Here is a 13,371-nt window from a genome sequence, read left to right as displayed (position 1 = left end):
AAAAATAAAAATAAAAATAAATAAGAGGTCTGTAAGGGGCATGCATAAGCTAACCATTGTTCCTACCTTCCCTGTCTTACTGTCTTATTTCCCTCATTTATCTATTGTATTTATTTATTTTATTCATTTGTTTTGTCAAGTATATATTGGAGATATGTAAGGATATATTAATATTCATGCACATGATACTAGCAACAAGAAAAAATAAGGAGAAACATTAGATATAATGATATTCATATGCAAGGTATTAGTAAAAAAATAAAAGAAACATTAATTTAATTTTTAATTTTATTAATAGAGTTGAAAGGGACCGTTAGGTCATCGAGTCCAACCCCCTGCCTGAGCAGGAAACCCTACAGCACCCCAGCCAAATGGAAGTCCAATCTCCTCTTGAAGGTGTCCAGAGTTGGGGAGTTCACCACCTCCCCTGGCAGGCAGTTCCATTGGTTGATCGCTCTGACCGTCAGGAAGTTCTTCCTTATTTCCAGGGACAGGGGACACTAACGGACGCCCCTTACTGACCTCTTAGGAATCGGGAGAGGTCAACAGTGGACAGTCTAAGGGTAAAGCTTTGGGGGCTGGGAGATGATACTACAGAGTCTGGTAGTGAGTTCCAGCACCATGCAACTTCTCAGTTACTGAAATCGTATTTCCTGCAGTCAAGTTTGGAGCGGTTGACTTTAACTTTGTGTCTGTTATGTGCTCGTGTGTTGTTGCGGCTGAAGTTGAAGCTAGGGCCACAGCTCGTGCGCCAGCAGATATGGCTCCGCGTGCCACCTGTGGCACCCGTGCCATAGATCCGCCATCACTGATATATTGGATAGAAATGTATAATGATGCGTGTTTTGATATGACTTATGGGACATGTATGGAGGTGTGCATGCAGATTGGAAAAAAAGAAACTTAAAAAAACAATTTAGAATTATGGGAGTTGTACTATCCAAAATGTGCGGGAGGCCCAGGTTGTCTTCTCCTGCTGGACCTCCGGTCTTAACTGGGAGAACTTCCCTTACCTTCTTAGCTGAGTTTAGTGTTGCTGTCTGCTTCACACAGGACCATAGTTCCCTCTAAGCTGAGCAGTGAGCAATCGCTCACTTAAAAATCATCATCAACTCAGAGTTTTCTAAACCTGCCCAGAAGCCGAGAGGGAAAGAGTGAGAGGGAAGGAGAGAGAGAGGAAGAGAGGAAGAGAGAGAAACAGATAGAAAAAAAAGAGGAAGGAAAAGAGAAAGAAAAAGAATGGGAGTAAGGAAGAGAGAAAGAAAATCAAAATCTAGTTTGAAACTAGCTCAACTATTTAAGTGGCATTTTGATATTGATAGAGTTGCCCTATTATGAGCTCACTGTTATAGACACACAGTACAGTATTTTATTTTGAAATTCTCTGAGGCAAAACAGGGTGGGTTTTTTATTTGTTTGTTTGTTTGTTTATTTATTTATTATTTCTGTGCCGCTCAGTCCCGAAGGGACTGCCGCTCAGACACAATACTTTTCCGCGCCCCCCCCCCCAAAAAAAAAAATTAAAGGGAACACTGCACAGGACGTTAAAGAATTTAGGGAGGGGGAATCCCTTCACTCACGTCCAGCCAGTCTGGAATACGTAGCAAAGCTTGCACTAACAAACCACACGGACATTAATCAGCTATCAAAATATATCACTGGACAAAGAGCTCTTGGGGATTGGAGCTATTACTGAAATCCAAAGCCTGCTTCCTTCCTCTGCCGAGTAACTCCTTACTCTAGCTGTTTTGTCTGGGATGTATAAATGATGTATGTTTAGGTTCTGTTTGTTTATTAACGGTATTTGAAGGCCATTTCCTCTTTCACTGAAACTATGTTGATTTTGGCCTGCGGGATATTGATCGTGCCCTTGGTTTATGGCTGAGCTGGATGCTTTCCAGATACAGTGGTACCTCTACCTAAGAACGCCTCTACTGAAGAACTTTTCTAGATAAGAACCAGGTGTTCAAGATTGTTTTTGCCTCTTCTTAAGAACCATTTTCTACTCACGAACCCGAGCCCAGAAAAATATCCCAGGAAATTTTGAGAGTGGCACGAAGGCCCGGCCAGTTTCCTGCCATCCCCCCTTTAATCCCGGCCATCTCTGGCTTTTTTGGGCTGCCAGAGGAGCCTTTCGGTGGTGCTTAAGGAGGCTTTGGCAGTCCAGAGCGAACAAAGCATTTTCTTTTCTCTGGGCACTTGGAGAGGGAATAAACCTCTGCCATTACCCAGAGAAAAGAAATGCTCCCTTCGCTCTGGGCAGCGACTGTCCTCCTCCTCTTCTTCCTCCTCCTCCTCCCACCCAAATTCCAAGCTTTTATTTCTTTCCTAATGGGTTTTGCTGGCATTATATCTCTCGTCTCAGTTCCGACTTAATTATAGTTCATAAAATCATATACCAAAATGTCCTACCTGTTAATGACTACTTCACCTTCAACAGCAACAACACACGAGCTGAAATCGATTTAAATTAAATGTCAACTGCTCCAAACTTGACTGCAAAAAATACGACTTCAGCAATAGAGTAATCAACGTCTGGAATGCATTACCTGACTCTTGTGGTTTCTACTCCTAACCCCAAAACCTTTAGCCTTAGACTATCTCCAATTGACCTCTCCCTCTTTCTAAGAGGACTATAAGGAGCGTGCATAAGCGCACCATTGTGCCTACTGTCCCTGTCCTATTGTCTTCTTTTGTTACTTTTTATCATTACTTATCTAATGTTTAATTTCTACAAATTATCACCCTATAATTGTTTTGACAAATAAATAAAATTAAATTAAAATAAATATTTGCTTTTACAATGATTCCTATGGGAATTGCTAGCCGGTAATGCCCACACTGCGTACGAGTAGCAAAAATGGAGCTGCATGCTGGCGAGTGTGCATGCGTGCCCCAGCGAGATTTTGCTTCTGTGCACACACAAGAAGCAAACTCTCGCGAGAGGATGTGCACCCGCATGAGATTTTGGCAATTTTTTGCTTCTGTGCATGCACGGAAGCAAAAAAAAATAGCTGAAATCTCATTTGTGTACACGTCCTCTCGTGAGATTTTACTTCCTGCGCATGCACAAAAGTAAAATCTTGCTGGGGCATGTTGTGATTCAGTCTGAGGCTCCTCAGGGAACGGCTGGAACTCTGCCGGCTCCATGCTCAGAGGGGGAGGACGAGGAACAGGAGGAGGAGGACCAGGCAGACGGGGAAGAGGAATGTCAGAACGAGGAGGAGGGAGAACAGCCTGAGACCCCCGGGGGGGGGAGCTCTCCCCAGCAAGCAGCCTGGAGTCATTAGATGAGAATGCACAAGCTATCATAGATATGAGGCAGAGAAGGGCAGCACAAAGAAGGGGACAATTAGCCAGGTATTTCCATCCCTAATAGGCAACAGCTGGGTTTGGGTGTGGTTCTCCTCAGAAAGGTTGAAAAGGCAGGCCCGCCCTTCCTGTATTGTGGAGAGTTATCTTTTGGGAGTCCTGTGACCTGGCTTCGATCCTTGGCGTCTCTGATTCTGGCTTGTGGCCTCGAATGCTGAAAACTTGGGGGAGGCGTGGGTTTTATTATCTACAGTGGTGTGTGTGCCAGCAAGAAGCTTGTTGTATTGTCTGGCCGTCGTGACTCTTCTGTGAAGCTTCACAGCATTCCAGTTTGTAAGAACAGTTTTTGTTATCTGTGTTTGTTTTCAAAGATATTAAATGACTTTGCTTTTTACTAGCGTGTCTGGATACTCTTTTTAGTTGGTGTTAACGTCTGGGGGAACCCAGACAGAACAGGGCACACGTTTGTGCACATTGGAGACGCAGAGCTGAGCACGCAACTTTCCAGTAGCAGTGGTAAGTAGCAACCCCCGCCGGTACAAGCCACCGTGTCTAGGCTAACTAGAGCCATACAAGTAGTTATGGTCACAAGTTAGTTGATCTAAACCAACTTTTGCTGGATTGCAAGAACCAGTTCCAGAAGGCAGTCTATTACATGATAATATATTTCATAATATATGTAACAAAATGTAACAAAAATTCAATATTCACATTTGTATCTTATTACTAAGAATAGTTCATTTTTCTATCTTATCATGTTAATTGAAACCAATAAGGATAATAAATGTTAGTAAGAATAGTGAAAGACGTATTTGTAGAAAGGTAAGTAGAAAAATAAGATTAGAATTATATAAAATATTTAGCAAAAGAAAAGTATAAGGAGTGAGAAAAGAAAAAAGAAAAGTTAAATAAATGGGGGAGGGTAAAAGGGGGAATCTGCGTAAATAGCAGACGTTATCAGGAGATACGACAAGGTATATTGATATATTATTGAGTGTATCAGTAATATATCAGTAATGGGGGGAAAAGAGGGGTGAATAAAGAAAATAAATATATATTTATATCTATGTAGTAAGTATTGAAAAAGAAAAATGGCATAGCTTGATTGATCTGAGATAAAATGAATGATTAAATTGTGAAATTGTAGTGAAAATCGTTGTTTAATTGAGTTTAAAAAACAGGTAAAAAGAGTAATGTTGTTGGAATCAGTTTCTAGTCAAAATTTTGTTTTTTTTTAATTTATTTTATTATTTATTTATTTAGTTATTTGTTTTAAGTGTCGGTATTGAAATTGTTTTTATAATCAATGGGGTTTTGAGTTCAAAATGTTGGAAGATAGTCCAGAAGGCAGCCTGAATACACTAGAACAGCCTGGAAGACAAGAAGTGACCAAAGTGTTGGTCATGACCTTTAAAGCCCTACATGGCATTGGACCAGAGTACCTCCGGAACCGCCTGCTACTGCACAAATCCCAGCGGCCGATAAGGTCCCACAGAGTTGGCCTTCTCCGGGTCCCGTCGACTAAACAATGTTGTCTGGCGGGCCCCAGGGGAAGAGCCTTCTCTGTGGCGGCCCCGGCCCTCTGGAATCAACTCCCCCCGGAGATTAGAACTGCTCCCACCCTCTTTGTCTTCCGTAAACTACTTAAGACCCACCTATACCGCCAGGAATGGGGGAGTTGAGACACCTTTCCCCCAGGCTTATTATAATTTATGTTTGGTATGTATGTGCTGTTTGGTTTTTAATTATGATAGGGTTTTTAGGGGTTTTTTAAATATTAGATTTGTGCCAGTATAATATTGTTTTTATCGTTGTTGTGAGCCGCCCCGAGTCTTCGGAAAGGGGCGGCATACAAATCTAATAAATTATTATTATTATTATTATTATTATTATTATTATTATTATTATTATTATTATTATTAGAAGCCAGGTGAATTAAAGCAATTCAATCCTTGGTCCAGGACTCAACTTTTATCTGAACTTGGATACCAGCATTTTGCCTGAAGATGCTGGCAATGGTACCTCTGGCTAGTAGCATGGATTTCACCTGCGCCTTCCTCATCTTGAAAGACCTCTAAACTCTTATGACATTCCAAAGAAATGTGTGGCAATTTAACTTTGACTGACGGGAGTTGTTTTCTGCTCCAATGTGAACACTTCAGTTGCCTCGTGCTGTATTGGATTTCCCAGCTAGGTACAACCCACATCAAAGTTGGCGCCTGCCAATCATGCTGTGAATTGTTCTTCAGCGTATCTGACATTTCTGGTTGGAGGCGAGTGAATGGAGTTCAGCTTGGATATGAAAACCATTCTGTGAACCTCTAGGCCAATGATGGTGAACCCATGGTACAGGTGCCAGAGGTGGTGCATGGAGTCTTATCTGCTGAGATGCAAGCTGTAACCCTAGGTCAGCTCCAATGTGCATGTGTGTGCCGGCCAGCTGATTTTTGGCTCGCACAGAGGCTCTGGGAGGGCGTTTTTGGCTTCTGGAGGGCACCTGATAAGACGGAGTGGCTGCGGGTTTTGCCTCCCAAGGACAATTCCATCTGTCCGTCCATTACCCTGGGGGGGAAAAATTATTGACCCCCTCGGAGAGGGTCCGCAACTTGGGCGTCCTCCTCGATCCACAGCTCACATTAGAGAACCATCTTTCAGCTGTGGCGAGGGGGACGTTTGCCCAGGTTCACCTGGTGCACCAGTTGCGGCCCTATTTGGACCGGGACTCACTGCTCACAGTCACTCACGCCCTCATCACCTCGAGGTTCGACTACTGTAACGCTCTCTACATGGGGCTACCTTTGAAAAGTGTTCGGAAACTTCAGATCATGCAGAATGCAGCTGCGAGAGCAGTAATGGGCTTACCTAGGTATGCCCATGTTACACCAACACTCCGCATTCTGCATTGGTTGCCGATCAGTTTCCGGTCACAATTCAAAGTGTTGGTTATGACCTATAAAGCCCTTTGTGGCATCGGACCAGAATATCTCCGAGACCACCTTCTGCTGCACGAATCCCAGCGACCAATTAGGTCCCACAGAGTGGGCCTTCTCCAGGTCCCGTCAACTAAACAATGTCGGTTGGCGGGCCCCAGGGGAAGAGCCTTCTCTGTGGCGGCCCCGACTCTCTGGAAACAGCTCCCCCCAGAGATTAGAACTGCCCCTACCCTCCCTGCCTTTCGTAAACTTCTCAAAACCCACCTTTGTTGTCAGGCATGGGGGAACTGAGATATCCCCCCCGGGCCTATATAATTTAGGTATGGTATGTTTGTATGTATGTCTTTTTAATAATGGGGTTTTAAAATATTTTAAATTGTAAATTATTAGATTTATCATGAACTGTTTTATTGTATTGTGAGACGCCCCGAATCTACAGAGAGGGGCGGCATACAAATCTAATAAATAAATAAATAAATAAATAAATAAACAAACAAACAAACCAATCAATCAATCTGGTGGCAGGAGGGAGGGCTTTGGTGCCTGAGAAGGGCAAAACACGAATCTACTGGGTCCTACAAAAATTGGGAACAGCCTGTTTCTGTCCTCCAGAGGGCCTCTGGGAGGGCAGGGGGAAGCTGTTTTCATCCCCCCAGGGATTGAATTGTAGGTGTGGGCACTCACGCATGGGCAATAGTGCGCGCCCACATCCTTTCGGCACCCAAGGGAAAAAAGGTTCGCCATCACTGCTCTAGGCAAGTGTTATTTTTCTTGATGTCCCATTCATTGGTTGTTACGTTCTCAGGTTGTTACTACAGTGGTACCTCTACCTAAGAACGCCTCTACTTACGAACTTTTCTAGATAAGAACCGGATGTTCAAGATTTTTTTGCCTCTTCTCAAGAACCATTTTCCACGTACAAACCCGAGCCTCCGAAACGGTAACCGGAAAAGGCAGGGAGAAGCCTCCGTGGGGCCTCTCTAGGAATCTCCTGGGAGGAAACAGGGCCTTCACCCTCCCTGTGGTTTCCCCAATCGCACTCATTATTTGCTTTTACATTGATTCCTATGGGAAAAATTGCTTCTTCATACAAACTTTTCTACTTAAGAACCTGGTCACGGAACGAGTTCGTAAGTAGAGATACCACTGTACTCTTCATCCAGCCCTCTTCACGAGGCTAGAACTCAGCGTTGCGTTGCTACCGGTTCACCCTAGTTCGGACGAAACGGTAGTGGTGGCGGGAAACTCCGCCCACCTGCCTGGACATCATCACGGGTGATCTGCGCATGCGCATAAGCGGGGTGTGAGTAGACATCTCCAAACTTGTAGCAGCAGTAAGTGAAACCTGCTAGAACGGAACTAAAACACTTACCCCGCCACCATCCTTGATCATCCTCTGATAAAAAGCATCCTCATAAGAACATAAGAAGAGACATGCTGAATTGGGCCAAAGCCCGTCGAGTCCAGCATTCTGTGTCCCACCAATTGTCCATGGGGATCTTGAGCAGAAAGAGAAGGCAAGACCCTCCCTTTCTCTTGACCCCCAACAAATGGTACCCAAGGGAATCCTGCCTGCCTCAAACAACATAGAGGCGGCACATGGACATCCGTTTCAATAACCACCGATACACTTGGCATCCATGAATCTGTCTAATCCTGCCTTGAAGCTATCCAGGCTGACAGCTGTCACAACCTCTTCTGGAAGTGAATTTCATCAACCAACGACCCTCTGGGTGAAAAAATATTTCCCTTTATTTGTCCTTTCTTACCTCTGAGCTTTAAGGAGTGCCCCCTCGTCCTAGTATTGTGTGATAGTGAAAAGGATTTTTCTCTATCCACCTTTTCTATCCCATGCATGATGTTATACACTTCAATCAAGTCATCCCTTAAACGCCGTCTTTCAAGGCTGAAGAGACCAAGGCGTTGCAACTTGGTTTCATAAGGGAGGGGCTCCATTTCCTTGATCATTCTTGTGGCCCTTTTTTGCACCTTTTCCAGTTCCATTATATCCTTCTTGAGGTGCGGCGACCAGAAGTGGACACAGTATTCCAAGGGTGGTCTCACCATCGAGTTGTACAGAGACACTTGCCTTCCTGCTGACCTATTTTTTGATCCTCATAACAACATTGGCTTCAAACTGTCCCACTACTCAACACTTGCTGGTCTTTAAAAATGGCTTTTTCAGTTTTGGAACCTGGCATGAGCTGCAGGTGGTTGGAAAGGAGAAGGGACTTACAAATGGGACTTTGAAGGCGAAATCAAAGAATTGGGACGCTTGAGACAGCTTGTTAAAAATATATTTATATTTTAAGAAGTTCCCAGGGCTGAAAGAAATCAAGAGTGGGCAGTTTTCAACTGGTGGGCTGACCATCTCAAAGACAAAAAAAAAGACACACAGCTTCTTTCTAGCTAAAGCTTTTTCACAACAAAATACTCAATGCGCACCGAAAGAAGTGTTTTAGTTATTTACAAGACAGTGTAGAAAAGAAAAAGCGATTCAAAATACTGTTAGTAGAGACTGTACAATATTCTGCTCCGATTTGAGGGGGGGGGAGGTAGAATCAATAGCAATGTCCTGTTAAAAGAGTTTTAGGAGAAGCACTTTTGAGACAATATATCAGTGTTCAGTGCTCATTAAATATATGTGCGATAGAGGGATAAGCTTACAGATCTACAGATACTGCTGGATTACAACGCCAATAATGCTTTGACCACTGGCTCTACTGGCCAGGAAGGGACGAATCTGAATCCAGGCAATCTAAGGAGGAACCTAGATTGCCCACCCTCATTCTTGGTAACTTTTAAGATGTGCCAATTCCAACTTTCAGAATTCTCCCACGCTAACTGAGGAAATTCTGGGAGTTGAAGTCCAGTTATCCCAAGGTTGAGAAATACTGGTCTACTCTGCCCTAAAAGGGTTCCTTCTGAGTATTTCCTTCAGTGCTTACCTAGATAAATACAACCAATTCACATATTTCATAGCAGCAAATTTGGGTCCGCACCTCAAAAAAAAATATGCTTGGATATAGTGGCAAGGAAGGCTAGCTTTCTCCTGAGTCAATCTACACTGCTCAAAAGGATAAAGGGAACACTTAAACAACACAATATAACTCCAAGAAAATCCAAATTCTGTGAAATCAAACTGTCCACTTAGGAAGCAACACTGATGGACAATCAATTTCACAGGCTGTTGTGCCCATTCAGCTTTGTACAGAACAAAGTATTCAATGAGAATATTTCATTCATTCAGATCTAGGATGTGTTATTGGAGTGTTCCCTTTATTTTTTTTGAGCACCAGTTTTGGTACAGAGAGCATCTACTCTTCACACTGATTGAATGTGCAAAGTGTTGAAGGGGCAAGTGCTGTCTTATGCCAAGGCCAATGTTCCCTGATTTTATCATTGACAATTCCCCAGTACCAGTGAAGGGCTCCCCATTGCTGGCGCTACCATACCAGGGTGTTCCCGGTGGCTGGTGCGGGCGTGGGAGTGTCTGGTGGGCGTGTCTGGTGGCCAGCATGAGATTTAGGTTCTGTGCATGCACAGGAAGCAAAATCTCACACGAGGATGCTCACAAGTGCGACATTTCACCGATTTTTGGCGTTTTGCTTCCTGCGCATGTGAAGCTGAAACTTGTGCATGTGCCGGAGGCATAGAGATGCATGCGCATCTCCATGTTCGCTATCACACGATAGTGTGGCCCCTACTGGGTGCAGCCACTACTGCCCAGTACACAGAGAAGGGAAAAAGTCACCCAGGACTGAAGAATTCATTGAGTGAGTAACACATATGTACTAATCCAAGGGTAGGCAAAGCTGGCTCTTCTATGTCATGCGGACTTCAACTCCCAGAATTCCTGAGCTAGCATGATTGGCTCAGGAATTCTGGGACTTGAAGTCCACAAGTCATAGAAGAGCCAACTTTCCCTACCTCTGTGCTAGTCATTCCCAACACTAGGGGGCAGTGCTCGTCTCTGTTTCTAAGCCGAAGAGCCAGTGCTATCTGGAGAAGTCTCTGTGGCTGGCATGACTAAACACCAAAGGTGCACAGAACGCTGTTACCAGTAGCCGGTTACACCCGATACAACTGGGATCGGGGTTCCAGTGGTGGAAATTGAGATGTCCATGCATCTCCGTGCCCCCAACGTGCGCCCGTGTGCGATTCGGCTTCTGTGCATGTGCAGCAAGTGAAATCTCACGCAAGGACACTCGCTAGTGAGATTTTGCCGATTTTTGGCATTTTTTGCTTCTGCGCATATGCGGAAGCAAAGGAATTGCCGAAAATCGGCAAAATCTCACGCACAAGAGCAACCTCATACGAGATTTCACTTGCTGCGCATGTGCAGAAGCCAAATCTTGCACCGCGATGGTCCCGGAGAGCATAATAGTAGCGGCCAGTAAGTACAACGCCCGCCTGGCTTTACCTTCCCACCCAAGGTGGTCCCTAATTTTCTACTTGCATTTTTTTACGTGCTTTTTTACGTGCTTGGCAAAAGCCGGGACAAGTTAACGGGAGCTCACTCCATTACGCAGCGCTAGGGATTCGAACCGTTGAACTGCCGACCTTTTGATCGAGTCGCCGCGTCCCTTAGTGAGTGAGAGAGGCACGATTAAATTAAGTTTTCTTCTCCTTTTTTCTTTTGCAAATATGTTTGTTATGTTCCTAGTTGTCGATTTTTTGGCAGCTAACGCAGGAGAAGTTGCAGGGACGGCTCTAAATAGGGGGAAAAAAACCTGCGATAGCTCTGAGCAAAATAGCTATTTTCGTATTTCCGTCTCGTAAACAGCTAGTGCAAAACAATTACATCTCTTTTTTTTTAAAGAGAGAGGACTCCAGTTTGGCCCCTTATTTGAAAACAAACAAACAAACATCCACCCACAAATCATGGCATGATCACTCACATAAATAAAAACTCCCAGCTGGCTGAACCTATTGTAAAAAAAGAAAGATAAGAACAAACAGCTATGCATTTAGACGTAATCAACTTCATTTTTAAAAGAGAAATGGGCCTTTTGTTTCTGAGATCGTCCCAACAACTATTCAAACCAGTAAGGGCTGTGGTTTTGAAGTTCCTCTTGTAGGAGCCTATCTAGGGAGCTCTGTTTTGGCTAAGCAGACCTGGAATGAAGTTTTTAATCCAGCTGCAGTGCCAATTTATAAGTCATCTGCAAAAAGTCTCCGCTACAGTCTGTTGGGAAGTTAATATAGGGCAGCCCTGCCTGAAAATACACCAGCGGTGTTGAAAGCCACCCAATTATTACCGTTAACTGTTCCGTAGTCCCAGATGCTCAGAAGAGACCTGAACATAGTTCCCTCTAAGCTGAGCAGTGAGCAATCGCTCACTTAAAAATCATCATCAACTCAGAGTTTTCCAAACCTGCCCAGAAGCCGAGAGGGAAAGAGTGAGAGGGAAGGAGAGAGAGAGGAAGAGAGGGAGAGAGAGAAACAGATAGAAAAAAGAGAGGAAGGAAAAGAGAAAGAAAAAGAATGGGAGTAAGGAAGAGAGAAAGAAAATCAAAATCTAGTTTGAAACTAGCTCAACTATTTAAGTGGCATTTTGATATTGATAGAGTTGCCCTATTATGAGCTCACTGTTATGGACACACAGTACAGTATTTTATTTTGAAATTCTCTGAGGCAAAACAGGGTGGGTTTTTTGTTTGTTTGTTTATTATTTCTGTGCCGCCCAGTCCCGAAGGGACTGCCGCTCAGACACTATACTTTTCCGCCCACCCCCCAAAAAAATTAGAGGGAACACTGGACCTGAAGCCAGGATTTCAGCCTGCATGCAAACCATGGTTTAAAGAGCAAGAAAGGATACGGAGACAGAACTCAGAGCACAAACTCCGGGGGGGCGGGGAGGGGGGAAGCTGGCTTCCAATGGCTCAGTTGGCGGAGATGGTGAAAGCAACACAGATGAGTTAGAGATGAATTTAGTTCAGATGTTCAAAAGACCGATTTTTGCAGGGGGGAAAATACATACTGCTCAAAAAAATAAAGGGAACACTCAAATAACACATCCTAGATCTGAATGAATGAAATATTCTCATTGAATACTTCATTTGCACAACTGTTCCATTGGCACAACAGCCTGGGAAATTGACTGTCGATCAGTGTTGCTTCCTAAGTGGACAGTGTGATTTCACAGAAGTTTGATTTACTTAAAGTTATATTCTGTTTTTTAAGTGTTCCCTTTATTATTATTTTTGAGCAGTGTATTATTTAAGGTGATGTCGGACAATGCTGTCTTTGACTGGTCCCCAATCATTCTGCATATGAAGCAGGGGTGGTTTTCAATATTGGGTTGCTACTGGTATGGATAAGGACGCCACACAAGAGCGATAATTGAACTGCGTGCGCAGCTTTGGGTTGTTTGGCGGGCGGGTGCACCCCAGCAAGATCTTGCATGCTCAATACGCAAAAGGTCACAAGGGAAGATGCGCGTGCTGCGTGATTTTGGTGATTTTGTGCTTCTGTGCACGCACGGAAGGAAAAACATTTCACCAAAATTTCATGCCGTGTGCATCCCTTCGTGAGGCAAGATCTCGCTAGGGTTCGCGCACACACCGCCAGATACCCAAAACTGTGCACACATCACACCAGTAGCAGCAGGAGCGGTAACCCCCACCTGGTGGTATTGACCTATCTTATTTATTTATTTTATTTATTTATTCGATTTTTATGCCGCCCTTCTCCTTAGACTCAGGGCGGCTTACAACATATTAGCAATAGCATTTCTTATCAGAGCCAGCATATTGCCCCCACAATCCGGGTCCTCATTTTACCCACCTCGGAAGGATGGAAGGCTGAGTCAACCTTGAGCCGGTGATGAGATTTGAACCGCTGACCTTCAGATCTACAGTCAGCTTCAGTGGCCTGCAGTACAGCACTCTACCTGCTGCGCCACCCCATCTTCCTTTTACTGGTTCGCAAATGTGAGCGTGCGTGTATGCGCCCAGCCTCAAAAATGTCCCTAAATAGGATGCCATAAAGCTGGCCCGGATAGGTTGGGCAACCCATGATTTCCGCTAGTGGTTCGGGAAAACCCGTCCAAACTAGCTAAATACCACCTCTGATATGAAGCTTCCTCTCTTGCCGCAATTTAAAAAAAGGGGGAACATTATGT

The sequence above is a fragment of the Erythrolamprus reginae genome, chromosome 10 (assembly GCF_031021105.1).
Source record: "Erythrolamprus reginae isolate rEryReg1 chromosome 10, rEryReg1.hap1, whole genome shotgun sequence".
Lineage (NCBI taxonomy): Eukaryota > Metazoa > Chordata > Lepidosauria > Squamata > Dipsadidae > Erythrolamprus > Erythrolamprus reginae.
This window is presented reverse-complemented; position numbering follows the sequence as displayed.